This window comes from Hypomesus nipponensis, chromosome 5 (assembly GCF_054491055.1).
Source record: "Hypomesus nipponensis isolate SF chromosome 5, ASM5449105v1, whole genome shotgun sequence".
Lineage (NCBI taxonomy): Eukaryota > Metazoa > Chordata > Actinopteri > Osmeriformes > Osmeridae > Hypomesus > Hypomesus nipponensis.
Genome location: NC_140365.1, coordinates 15,222,501 through 15,232,500, shown reverse-complemented (window position 1 = coordinate 15,232,500; position 10,000 = coordinate 15,222,501). Strand labels below are relative to the sequence as shown.

The 10,000-nt window shown below is 46.9% G+C and overlaps 26 non-coding genes and 8 pseudogenes across 26 annotated transcripts; all 34 read left to right on the top strand.

Annotated features, from left to right (window-relative positions):
* The first annotated feature begins 128 nt into the window (after positions 1-128).
* On the top strand, positions 129-247 carry LOC146289684 (5S ribosomal RNA). The gene has a single exon (XR_014755340.1). It is a non-coding gene; the product is annotated as a 5S ribosomal RNA (ribosomal RNA).
* A 166-nt stretch (positions 248-413) lies between these two features.
* LOC146289683 (5S ribosomal RNA) lies at positions 414-532 on the top strand. The gene has a single exon (XR_014755339.1). It is a non-coding gene; the product is annotated as a 5S ribosomal RNA (ribosomal RNA).
* A 178-nt stretch (positions 533-710) lies between these two features.
* On the top strand, positions 711-829 carry LOC146289682 (5S ribosomal RNA). The gene has a single exon (XR_014755338.1). It is a non-coding gene; the product is annotated as a 5S ribosomal RNA (ribosomal RNA).
* Positions 830-1,021: 192 nt separating this feature from the next.
* On the top strand, positions 1,022-1,140 carry LOC146289681 (5S ribosomal RNA). Its single transcript, XR_014755337.1, has one exon. It is a non-coding gene; the product is annotated as a 5S ribosomal RNA (ribosomal RNA).
* Positions 1,141-1,308: 168 nt separating this feature from the next.
* On the top strand, positions 1,309-1,427 carry LOC146289680 (5S ribosomal RNA). Its single transcript, XR_014755335.1, has one exon. It is a non-coding gene; the product is annotated as a 5S ribosomal RNA (ribosomal RNA).
* Positions 1,428-1,593: 166 nt separating this feature from the next.
* On the top strand, positions 1,594-1,712 carry LOC146289679 (5S ribosomal RNA). Its single transcript, XR_014755334.1, has one exon. It is a non-coding gene; the product is annotated as a 5S ribosomal RNA (ribosomal RNA).
* A 168-nt stretch (positions 1,713-1,880) lies between these two features.
* On the top strand, positions 1,881-1,999 carry LOC146289678 (5S ribosomal RNA). The gene has a single exon (XR_014755333.1). It is a non-coding gene; the product is annotated as a 5S ribosomal RNA (ribosomal RNA).
* Positions 2,000-2,179: 180 nt separating this feature from the next.
* LOC146289677 (5S ribosomal RNA) lies at positions 2,180-2,298 on the top strand (annotated as a pseudogene).
* A 172-nt stretch (positions 2,299-2,470) lies between these two features.
* On the top strand, positions 2,471-2,589 carry LOC146289676 (5S ribosomal RNA). The gene has a single exon (XR_014755332.1). It is a non-coding gene; the product is annotated as a 5S ribosomal RNA (ribosomal RNA).
* Positions 2,590-2,777: 188 nt separating this feature from the next.
* On the top strand, positions 2,778-2,896 carry LOC146289675 (5S ribosomal RNA). Its single transcript, XR_014755331.1, has one exon. It is a non-coding gene; the product is annotated as a 5S ribosomal RNA (ribosomal RNA).
* Positions 2,897-3,074: 178 nt separating this feature from the next.
* Positions 3,075-3,193, top strand: LOC146289674 (5S ribosomal RNA; annotated as a pseudogene).
* Positions 3,194-3,365: 172 nt separating this feature from the next.
* Positions 3,366-3,483, top strand: LOC146289673 (5S ribosomal RNA; annotated as a pseudogene).
* A 180-nt stretch (positions 3,484-3,663) lies between these two features.
* Positions 3,664-3,782, top strand: LOC146289672 (5S ribosomal RNA; annotated as a pseudogene).
* A 174-nt stretch (positions 3,783-3,956) lies between these two features.
* On the top strand, positions 3,957-4,075 carry LOC146289671 (5S ribosomal RNA). The gene has a single exon (XR_014755330.1). It is a non-coding gene; the product is annotated as a 5S ribosomal RNA (ribosomal RNA).
* Positions 4,076-4,249: 174 nt separating this feature from the next.
* LOC146289670 (5S ribosomal RNA) lies at positions 4,250-4,368 on the top strand. Its single transcript, XR_014755329.1, has one exon. It is a non-coding gene; the product is annotated as a 5S ribosomal RNA (ribosomal RNA).
* A 174-nt stretch (positions 4,369-4,542) lies between these two features.
* Positions 4,543-4,661, top strand: LOC146289669 (5S ribosomal RNA). Its single transcript, XR_014755328.1, has one exon. It is a non-coding gene; the product is annotated as a 5S ribosomal RNA (ribosomal RNA).
* Positions 4,662-4,849: 188 nt separating this feature from the next.
* On the top strand, positions 4,850-4,968 carry LOC146289668 (5S ribosomal RNA). Its single transcript, XR_014755327.1, has one exon. It is a non-coding gene; the product is annotated as a 5S ribosomal RNA (ribosomal RNA).
* Positions 4,969-5,140: 172 nt separating this feature from the next.
* Positions 5,141-5,259, top strand: LOC146289667 (5S ribosomal RNA). The gene has a single exon (XR_014756744.1). It is a non-coding gene; the product is annotated as a 5S ribosomal RNA (ribosomal RNA).
* A 182-nt stretch (positions 5,260-5,441) lies between these two features.
* LOC146289666 (5S ribosomal RNA) lies at positions 5,442-5,560 on the top strand. Its single transcript, XR_014757676.1, has one exon. It is a non-coding gene; the product is annotated as a 5S ribosomal RNA (ribosomal RNA).
* A 178-nt stretch (positions 5,561-5,738) lies between these two features.
* LOC146289665 (5S ribosomal RNA) lies at positions 5,739-5,847 on the top strand (annotated as a pseudogene).
* A 174-nt stretch (positions 5,848-6,021) lies between these two features.
* Positions 6,022-6,140, top strand: LOC146289664 (5S ribosomal RNA). Its single transcript, XR_014755326.1, has one exon. It is a non-coding gene; the product is annotated as a 5S ribosomal RNA (ribosomal RNA).
* A 164-nt stretch (positions 6,141-6,304) lies between these two features.
* LOC146289663 (5S ribosomal RNA) lies at positions 6,305-6,423 on the top strand. The gene has a single exon (XR_014756733.1). It is a non-coding gene; the product is annotated as a 5S ribosomal RNA (ribosomal RNA).
* Positions 6,424-6,597: 174 nt separating this feature from the next.
* Positions 6,598-6,716, top strand: LOC146289662 (5S ribosomal RNA). The gene has a single exon (XR_014755324.1). It is a non-coding gene; the product is annotated as a 5S ribosomal RNA (ribosomal RNA).
* A 176-nt stretch (positions 6,717-6,892) lies between these two features.
* LOC146289661 (5S ribosomal RNA) lies at positions 6,893-7,011 on the top strand. The gene has a single exon (XR_014757106.1). It is a non-coding gene; the product is annotated as a 5S ribosomal RNA (ribosomal RNA).
* A 180-nt stretch (positions 7,012-7,191) lies between these two features.
* Positions 7,192-7,310, top strand: LOC146289660 (5S ribosomal RNA). Its single transcript, XR_014757675.1, has one exon. It is a non-coding gene; the product is annotated as a 5S ribosomal RNA (ribosomal RNA).
* A 190-nt stretch (positions 7,311-7,500) lies between these two features.
* LOC146289659 (5S ribosomal RNA) lies at positions 7,501-7,609 on the top strand (annotated as a pseudogene).
* Positions 7,610-7,783: 174 nt separating this feature from the next.
* Positions 7,784-7,902, top strand: LOC146289658 (5S ribosomal RNA). The gene has a single exon (XR_014755323.1). It is a non-coding gene; the product is annotated as a 5S ribosomal RNA (ribosomal RNA).
* A 164-nt stretch (positions 7,903-8,066) lies between these two features.
* Positions 8,067-8,185, top strand: LOC146289657 (5S ribosomal RNA). Its single transcript, XR_014756722.1, has one exon. It is a non-coding gene; the product is annotated as a 5S ribosomal RNA (ribosomal RNA).
* A 174-nt stretch (positions 8,186-8,359) lies between these two features.
* LOC146289656 (5S ribosomal RNA) lies at positions 8,360-8,478 on the top strand. The gene has a single exon (XR_014755322.1). It is a non-coding gene; the product is annotated as a 5S ribosomal RNA (ribosomal RNA).
* Positions 8,479-8,666: 188 nt separating this feature from the next.
* On the top strand, positions 8,667-8,785 carry LOC146289655 (5S ribosomal RNA). The gene has a single exon (XR_014755321.1). It is a non-coding gene; the product is annotated as a 5S ribosomal RNA (ribosomal RNA).
* A 172-nt stretch (positions 8,786-8,957) lies between these two features.
* LOC146289654 (5S ribosomal RNA) lies at positions 8,958-9,076 on the top strand. Its single transcript, XR_014756711.1, has one exon. It is a non-coding gene; the product is annotated as a 5S ribosomal RNA (ribosomal RNA).
* Positions 9,077-9,258: 182 nt separating this feature from the next.
* LOC146289653 (5S ribosomal RNA) lies at positions 9,259-9,367 on the top strand (annotated as a pseudogene).
* A 174-nt stretch (positions 9,368-9,541) lies between these two features.
* LOC146289652 (5S ribosomal RNA) lies at positions 9,542-9,650 on the top strand (annotated as a pseudogene).
* A 194-nt stretch (positions 9,651-9,844) lies between these two features.
* LOC146289651 (5S ribosomal RNA) lies at positions 9,845-9,963 on the top strand. The gene has a single exon (XR_014757468.1). It is a non-coding gene; the product is annotated as a 5S ribosomal RNA (ribosomal RNA).
* The last annotated feature ends 37 nt before the right edge of the window (positions 9,964-10,000 follow it).

The following is a 10,000-nucleotide window of genomic DNA, read 5'->3' as shown; positions in this document are numbered from 1 at the left end:
CACAAGTAGTCCTTCATGAAAGGGGCTGGAAGCTGTTTTCATTTTGACACGAGAGAGAGAGAGACCACCTTGCATTGTCAATTGCTAAATCTGTATATGGATAAGTAGCCTATGGTTGTCAACTTATTTCGTACGGCCATACCAGCCTGGCAACGCCCGATCTCGTCTGATCTCGGAAGCTAAGCAGGGTCGGGCCTGGTTAGTACTTGGATGGGAGACCGCCTGGGAATACCAGGTGCTGTATGCTCTTTTGCTCATTCACTTAGAAACTGAAATCTTGCAATATGCACAAGTAGTCCTTCATGAAAGGGGCTGGAAGCTGTTTTCATTTTGACACGAGAGAGAGAGACTACCTTGCATTGTCAATTGCTAAATCTGTATATGGATAAGTAGCCTATGGTTGTCAACTTATTTCGTACGGCCATACCAGCCTGGCAACGCCCGATCTCGTCTGATCTCGGAAGCTAAGCAGGGTCGGGCCTGGTTAGTACTTGGATGGGAGACCGCCTGGGAATACCAGGTGCTGTATGCTCTTTTGCTCATTCACTTAGAAACTGAAATCTTGCAATATGCACAAGTAGTCCTTCATGAAAGGGGCTGGAAGCTGTTTTCATTTTGACACGAGAGAGAGAGAGAGAGAGAGAGACCACCTTGCATTGTCAATTGCTAAATCTGTATATGGATAAGTAGCCTATGGTTGTCAACTTATTTCGTACGGCCATACCAGCCTGGCAACGCCCGATCTCGTCTGATCTCGGAAGCTAAGCAGGGTCGGGCCTGGTTAGTACTTGGATGGGAGACCGCCTGGGAATACCAGGTGCTGTATGCTCTTTTGCTCATTCACTTAGAAACTGACATCTTGCAATATGCACAAGTAGTCCTTCATGAAAGGGGCTGGAAACTGTTTTCATTTTGACACGAGAGAGAGAGAGAGAGAGAGAGAGAGAGAGAGAGAGACCACCTTGCATTGTCAATTGCTAAATCTGTATATGGATAAGTAGCCTATGGTTGTCAACTTATTTCGTACGGCCATACCAGCCTGGCAACGCCCGATCTCGTCTGATCTCGGAAGCTAAGCAGGGTCGGGCCTGGTTAGTACTTGGATGGGAGACCGCCTGGGAATACCAGGTGCTGTATGCTCTTTTGCTCATTCACTTAGAAACTGACATCTTGCAATATGCACAAGTAGTCCTTCATGAAAGGGGCTGGAAGCTGTTTTCATTTTGACACGAGAGAGAGAGAGACCACCTTGCATTGTCAATTGCTAAATCTGTATATGGATAAGTAGCCTATGGTTGTCAACTTATTTCGTACGGCCATACCAGCCTGGCAACGCCCGATCTCGTCTGATCTCGGAAGCTAAGCAGGGTCGGGCCTGGTTAGTACTTGGATGGGAGACCGCCTGGGAATACCAGGTGCTGTATGCTCTTTTGCTCATTCACTTAGAAACTGAAATCTTGCAATATGCACAAGTAGTCCTTCATGAAAGGGGCTGGAAGCTGTTTTCATTTTGACACGAGAGAGAGAGACTACCTTGCATTGTCAATTGCTAAATCTGTATATGGATAAGTAGCCTATGGTTGTCAACTTATTTCGTACGGCCATACCAGCCTGGCAACGCCCGATCTCGTCTGATCTCGGAAGCTAAGCAGGGTCGGGCCTGGTTAGTACTTGGATGGGAGACCGCCTGGGAATACCAGGTGCTGTATGCTCTTTTGCTCATTCACTTAGAAACTGAAATCTTGCAATATGCACAAGTAGTCCTTCATGAAAGGGGCTGGAAGCTGTTTTCATTTTGACACGAGAGAGAGAGAGACCACCTTGCATTGTCAATTGCTAAATCTGTATATGGATAAGTAGCCTATGGTTGTCAACTTATTTCGTACGGCCATACCAGCCTGGCAACGCCCGATCTCGTCTGATCTCGGAAGCTAAGCAGGGTCGGGCCTGGTTAGTACTTGGATGGGAGACCGCCTGGGAATACCAGGTGCTGTATGCTCTTTTGCTCATTCACTTAGAAACTGAAATCTTGCAATATGCACAAGTAGTCCTTCATGAAAGGGGCTGGAAGCTGTTTTCATTTTGACACGAGAGAGAGAGAGAGAGAGAGAGAGACCACCTTGCATTGTCAATTGCTAAATCTGTATATGGATAAGTAGCCTATGGTTGTCAACTTATTTTGTACGGCTATACCAGCCTGGCAACGCCCAATCTCGTCTGATCTCGGAAGCTAAGCATGGTCGGGCCTGGTTAGTACTTGGATGGGAGACCGCCTGGGAATACCAGGTGCTGTATGCTCTTTTGCTCATTCACTTAGAAACTGAAATCTTGCAATATGCACAAGTAGTCCTTCATGAAAGGGGCTGGAAGCTGTTTTCATTTTGACACGAGAGAGAGAGAGAGAGACCACCTTGCATTGTCAATTGCTAAATCTGTATATGGATAAGTAGCCTATGGTTGTCAACTTATTTCGTACGGCCATACCAGCCTGGCAACGCCCGATCTCGTCTGATCTCGGAAGCTAAGCAGGGTCGGGCCTGGTTAGTACTTGGATGGGAGACCGCCTGGGAATACCAGGTGCTGTATGCTATTTTGCTCATTCACTTAGAAACTGACATCTTGCAATATGCACAAGTAGTCCTTCATGAAAGGGGCTGGAAGCTGTTTTCATTTTGACACGAGAGAGAGAGAGAGAGAGAGAGAGAGAGAGAGACCACCTTGCATTGTCAATTGCTAAATCTGTATATGGATAAGTAGCCTATGGTTGTCAACTTATTTCGTACGGCCATACCAGCCTGGCAACGCCCGATCTCGTCTGATCTCGGAAGCTAAGCAGGGTCGGGCCTGGTTAGTACTTGGATGGGAGACCGCCTGGGAATACCAGGTGCTGTATGCTCTTTTGCTCATTCACTTAGAAACTGAAATCTTGCAATATGCACAAGTAGTCCTTCATGAAAGGGGCTGGAAGCTGTTTTCATTTTGACACGAGAGAGAGAGAGAGAGAGAGAGACCACCTTGCATTGTCAATTGCTAAATCTGTATATGGATAAGTAGCCTATGGTTGTCAACTTATTTTGTACGGCTATACCAGCCTGGCAACGCCCGATCTCGTCTGATCTCGGAAGCTAAGCATGGTCGGGCCTGGTTAGTACTTGGATGGGAGACCGCCTGGGAATACCAGGTGCTGTATGCTCTTTTGCTCATTCACTTAGAAACTGAAATCTTGCAATATGCACAAGTAGTCCTTCATGAAAGGGGCTGGAAGCTGTTTTCATTTTGACACGAGAGAGAGAGAGAGAGACCACCTTGCATTGTCAATTGCTAAATCTGTATATGGATAAGTAGCCTATGGTTGTCAACTTATTTCGTACGGCCATACCAGCCTGGCAACGCCCGATCTCGTCTGATCTCGGAGCTAAGCAGGGTCGGGCCTGGTTAGTACTTGGATGGGAGACCGCCTGGGAATACCAGGTGCTGTATGCTCTTTTGCTCATTCACTTAGAAACTGAAATCTTGCAATATGCACAAGTAGTCCTTCATGAAAGGGGCTGGAAGCTGTTTTCATTTTGACACGAGAGAGAGAGAGAGAGAGAGAGAGACCACCTTGCATTGTCAATTGCTAAATCTGTATATGGATAAGTAGCCTATGGTTGTCAACTTATTTTGTACGGCTATACCAGCCTGGCAACGCCCAATCTCGTCTGATCTCGGAAGCTAAGCAGGGTCGGGCCTGGTTAGTACTTGGATGGGAGACCGCCTGGGAATACCAGGTGCTGTATGCTCTTTTGCTCATTCACTTAGAAACTGACATCTTGCAATATGCACAAGTAGTCCTTCATGAAAGGGGCTGGAAGCTGTTTTCATTTTGACACGAGAGATAGAGAGAGAGAGACTACCTTGCATTGTCAATTGCTAAATCTGTATATGGATAAGTAGCCTATGGTTGTCAACTTATTTCGTACGGCCATACCAGCCTGGCAACGCCCGATCTCGTCTGATCTCGGAAGCTAAGCAGGGTCGGGCCTGGTTAGTACTTGGATGGGAGACCGCCTGGGAATACCAGGTGCTGTATGCTCTTTTGCTCATTCACTTAGAAACTGACATCTTGCAATATGCACAAGTAGTCCTTCATGAAAGGGGCTGGAAGCTGTTTTCATTTTGACACGAGAGATAGAGAGAGAGAGACTACCTTGCATTGTCAATTGCTAAATCTGTATATGGATAAGTAGCCTATGGTTGTCAACTTATTTCGTACGGCCATACCAGCCTGGCAACGCCCGATCTCGTCTGATCTCGGAAGCTAAGCAGGGTCGGGCCTGGTTAGTACTTGGATGGGAGACCGCCTGGGAATACCAGGTGCTGTATGCTCTTTTGCTCATTCACTTAGAAACTGACATCTTGCAATATGCACAAGTAGTCCTTCATGAAAGGGGCTGGAAGCTGTTTTCATTTTGACACGAGAGATAGAGAGAGAGAGACTACCTTGCATTGTCAATTGCTAAATCTGTATATGGATAAGTAGCCTATGGTTGTCAACTTATTTCGTACGGCCATACCAGCCTGGCAACGCCCGATCTCGTCTGATCTCGGAAGCTAAGCAGGGTCGGGCCTGGTTAGTACTTGGATGGGAGACCGCCTGGGAATACCAGGTGCTGTATGCTCTTTTGCTCATTCACTTAGAAACTGACATCTTGCAATATGCACAAGTAGTCCTTCATGAAAGGGGCTGGAAACTGTTTTCATTTTGACACGAGAGAGAGAGAGAGAGAGAGAGAGAGAGAGAGACCACCTTGCATTGTCAATTGCTAAATCTGTATATGGATAAGTAGCCTATGGTTGTCAACTTATTTCGTACGGCCATACCAGCCTGGCAACGCCCGATCTCGTCTGATCTCGGAAGCTAAGCAGGGTCGGGCCTGGTTAGTACTTGGATGGGAGACCGCCTGGGAATACCAGGTGCTGTATGCTCATTCACTTAGAAACTGAAATCTTGCAATATGCACAAGTAGTCCTTCATGAAATGGGCTGGAAGCTGTTTTCATTTTGACACGAGAGGGAGAGAGAGAGAGAGAGAGACCACCTTGCATTGTCAATTGCTAAATCTGTATATGGATAAGTAGCCTATGGTTGTCAACTTATTTCGTACGGCCATACCAGCCTGGCAACGCCCGATCTCGTCTGATCTCGGAAGCTAAGCAGGGTTGGGCCTGGTTAGTACTTGGATGGGAGACCGCCTGGGAATACCAGGTGCTGTATGCTCTTTTGCTCATTCACTTAGAAACTGAAATCTTGCAATATGCACAAGTAGTCCTTCATGAAAGGGGCTGGAAGCTGTTTTCATTTTGACACGAGAGAGAGAGAGAGAGAGAGAGAGAGACTACCTTGCATTGTCAATTGCTAAATCTGTATATGGATAAGTAGCCTATGGTTGTCAACGTATTTCGTACGGCCATACCAGCCTGGCCATGCCCGATCTCGTCTGATCTCGGAAGCTAAGCAGGGTCGGGCCTGGTTAGTACTTGGATGGGAGACCGCCTGGGAATACCAGGTGCTGTATGCTCTTTTGCTCATTCACTTAGAAACTGACATCTTGCAATATGCACAAGTAGTCCTTCATGAAAGGGGCTGGAAGCTGTTTTCATTTTGACACGAGAGAGAGAGAGAGAGAGAGAGACTACCTTGCATTGTCAATTGCTAAATCTGTATATGGATAAGTAGCCTATGGTTGTCAACTTATTTCGTACGGCCATACCAGCCTGGCAACGCCTGATCTCGGAAGCTAAGCAGGGTCGGGCCTGGTTAGTACTTGGATGGGAGACCGCCTGGGAATACCAGGTGCTGTATGCTCTTTTGCTCATTCACTTAGAAACTGAAATCTTGCAATATGCACAAGTAGTCCTTCATGAAAGGGGCTGGAAGCTGTTTTCATTTTGACACGAGAGAGAGAGAGAGAGAGACCACCTTGCATTGTCAATTGCTAAATCTGTATATGGATAAGTAGCCTATGGTTGTCAACTTATTTCGTACGGCCATACCAGCCTGGCAACGCCCGATCTCGTCTGATCTCGGAAGCTAAGCAGGGTCGGGCCTGGTTAGTACTTGGATGGGAGACCGCCTGGGAATACCAGGTGCTGTATGCTCATTCACTTAGAAACTGAAATCTTGCAATATGCACAAGTAGTCCTTCATGTAAGGGGCTGGAAGCTGTTTTCATTTTGACACGAGAGGGAGAGAGAGAGACCACCTTGCATTGTCAATTGCTAAATCTGTATATGGATAAGTAGCCTATGGTTGTCAACTTATTTCGTACGGCCATACCAGCCTGGCAACGCCCGATCTCGTCTGATCTCGGAAGCTAAGCAGGGTTGGGCCTGGTTAGTACTTGGATGGGAGACCGCCTGGGAATACCAGGTGCTGTATGCTCTTTTGCTCATTCACTTAGAAACTGAAATCTTGCAATATGCACAAGTAGTCCTTCATGAAAGGGGCTGGAAGCTGTTTTCATTTTGACACGAGAGATAGAGAGAGAGAGACTACCTTGCATTGTCAATTGCTAAATCTGTATATGGATAAGTAGCCTATGGTTGTCAACTTATTTCGTACGGCCATACCAGCCTGGCAACGCCCGATCTCGTCTGATCTCGGAAGCTAAGCAGGGTCGGGCCTGGTTAGTACTTGGATGGGAGACCGCCTGGGAATACCAGGTGCTGTATGCTCTTTTGCTCATTCACTTAGAAACTGACATCTTGCAATATGCACAAGTAGTCCTTCATGAAAGGGGCTGGAAACTGTTTTCATTTTGACACGAGAGAGAGAGAGAGAGAGAGACCACCTTGCATTGTCAATTGCTAAATCTGTATATGGATAAGTAGCCTATGGTTTTCAACTTATTTTGTACGGCCATACCAGCCTGGCAACGCCCGATCTCGTCTGATCTCGGAAGCTAAGCAGGGTCGGGCCTGGTTAGTACTTGGATGGGAGACCGCCTGGGAATACCAGGTGCTGTATGCTCATTCACTTAGAAACTGAAATCTTGCAATATGCACAAGTAGTCCTTCATGAAAGGGGCTGGAAGCTGTTTTCATTTTGACACGAGAGAGAGAGAGAGAGAGAGAGAGAGAGAGAGACTACCTTGCATTGTCAATTGCTAAATCTGTATATGGATAAGTAGCCTATGGTTGTCAACGTATTTCGTACGGCCATACCAGCCTGGCCATGCCCGATCTCGTCTGATCTCGGAAGCTAAGCAGGGTCGGGCCTGGTTAGTACTTGGATGGGAGACCGCCTGGGAATACCAGGTGCTGTATGCTCTTTTGCTCATTCACTTAGAAACTGACATCTTGCAATATGCACAAGTAGTCCTTCATGAAAGGGGCTGGAAGCTGTTTTCATTTTGACACGAGAGAGAGAGAGAGAGAGAGAGAGAGAGAGAGAGACTACCTTGCATTGTCAATTGCTAAATCTGTATATGGATAAGTAGCCTATGGTTGTCAACTTATTTCGTACGGCCATACCAGCCTGGCAACGCCTGATCTCGGAAGCTAAGCAGGGTCGGGCCTGGTTAGTACTTGGATGGGAGACCGCCTGGGAATACCAGGTGCTGTATGCTCTTTTGCTCATTCACTTAGAAACTGAAATCTTGCAATATGCACAAGTAGTCCTTCATGAAAGGGGCTGGAAGCTGTTTTCATTTTGACACGAGAGAGAGAGAGAGAGAGACCACCTTGCATTGTCAATTGCTAAATCTGTATATGGATAAGTAGCCTATGGTTGTCAACTTATTTCGTACGGCCATACCAGCCTGGCAACGCCCGATCTCGTCTGATCTCGGAAGCTAAGCAGGGTCGGGCCTGGTTAGTACTTGGATGGGAGACCGCCTGGGAATACCAGGTGCTGTATGCTCATTCACTTAGAAACTGAAATCTTGCAATATGCACAAGTAGTCCTTCATGTAAGGGGCTGGAAGCTGTTTTCATTTTCACACGAGAGGGAGAGAGAGAGACCACCTTGCATTGTCAATTGCTAAATCTGTATATGGATAAGTAGCCTATGGTTGTCAACTTATTTCGTACGGCCATACCAGCCTGGCAACGCCCGATCTCGTCTGATCTCGGAAGCTAAGCAGGGTTGGGCCTGGTTAGTACTTGGATGGGAGACCGCCTGGGAATACCAGGTGCTGTATGCTCTTTTGCTCATTCACTTAGAAACTGAAATCTTGCAATATGCACAAGTAGTCCTTCATGAAAGGGGCTGGAAGCTGTTTTCATTTTGACACGAGAGATAGAGAGAGAGAGACTACCTTGCATTGTCAATTGCTAAATCTGTATATGGATAAGTAGCCTATGGTTGTCAACTTATTTCGTACGGCCATACCAGCCTGGCAACGCCCGATCTCGTCTGATCTCGGAAGCTAAGCAGGGTCGGGCCTGGTTAGTACTTGGATGGGAGACCGCCTGGGAATACCAGGTGCTGTATGCTCTTTTGCTCATTCACTTAGAAACTGACATCTTGCAATATGCACAAGTAGTCCTTCATGAAAGGGGCTGGAAACTGTTTTCATTTTGACACGAGAGAGAGAGAGAGAGAGAGAGAGAGAGAGAGACCACCTTGCATTGTCAATTGCTAAATCTGTATATGGATAAGTAGCCTATGGTTGTCAACTTATTTCGTACGGCCATACCAGCCTGGCAACGCCCGATCTCGTCTGATCTCGGAAGCTAAGCAGGGTCGGGCCTGGTTAGTACTTGGATGGGAGACCGCCTGGGAATACCAGGTGCTGTATGCTCATTCACTTAGAAACTGAAATCTTGCAATATGCACAAGTAGTCCTTCATGAAAGGGGCTGGAAGCTGTTTTCATTTTGACACGAGAGGGAGAGAGAGAGAGAGAGAGACCACCTTGCATTGTCAATTGCTAAATCTGTATATGGATAAGTAGCCTATGGTTGTCAACTTATTTCGTACGGCCATACCAGCCTGGCAACGCCCGATCTCGTCTGATCTCGGAAGCTAAGCAGGGTTGGGCCTGGTTAGTACTTGGATGGGAGACCGCCTGGGAATACCAGGTGCTGTATGCTCTTTTGCTCATTCACTTAGAAACTGAAATCTTGCAATATGCACAAGTAGTCCTTCATGAAAGGGGCTGGAAGCTGTTTTCATTTTGACACGAGAGAGAGAGAGAGAGAGAGAGAGAGACTACCTTGCATTGTCAATTGCTAAATCTGTATATGGATAAGTAGCCTATGGTTGTCAACTTATTTCGTACGGCCATACCAGCCTGGCAACGCCTGATCTCGGAAGCTAAGCAGGGTCGGGCCTGGTTAGTACTTGGATGGGAGACCGCCTGGGAATACCAGGTGCTGTATGCTCTTTTGCTCATTCACTTAGAAACTGACATCTTGCAATATGCACAAGTAGTCCTTCATGAAAGGGGCTGGAAGCTGTTTTCATTTTGACACGAGAGAGAGAGAGAGAGAGACTACCTTGCATTGTCAATTGCTAAATCTGTATATGGATAAGTAGCCTATGGTTGTCAACTTATTTCGTACGGCCATACCAGCCTGGCAACGCCTGATCTCGGAAGCTAAGCAGGGTCGGGCCTGGTTAGTACTTGGATGGGAGACCGCCTGGGAATACCAGGTGCTGTATGCTCTTTTGCTCATTCACTTAGAAACTGACATCTTGCAATATGCACAAGTAGTCCTTCATGAAAGGGGCTGGAAGCTGTTTTCATTTTGACACGAGAGAGAGAGAGAGAGAGAGAGAGAGAGAGAGAGAGAGACTACCTTGCATTGTCAATTGCTAAATCTGTATATGGATAAGTAGCCTATGGTTGTCAACTTATTTCGTACGGCCATACCAGCCTGGCAACGCCCGATCTCGTCTGATCTCGGAAGCTAAGCAGGGTCGGGCCTGGTTGGTACTTGGATGGGAGACCGCCTGGGAATACCAGGTGCTGTATGCTCTTTTGCTCATTCACTTAGAAACTGACATCTTGCAAT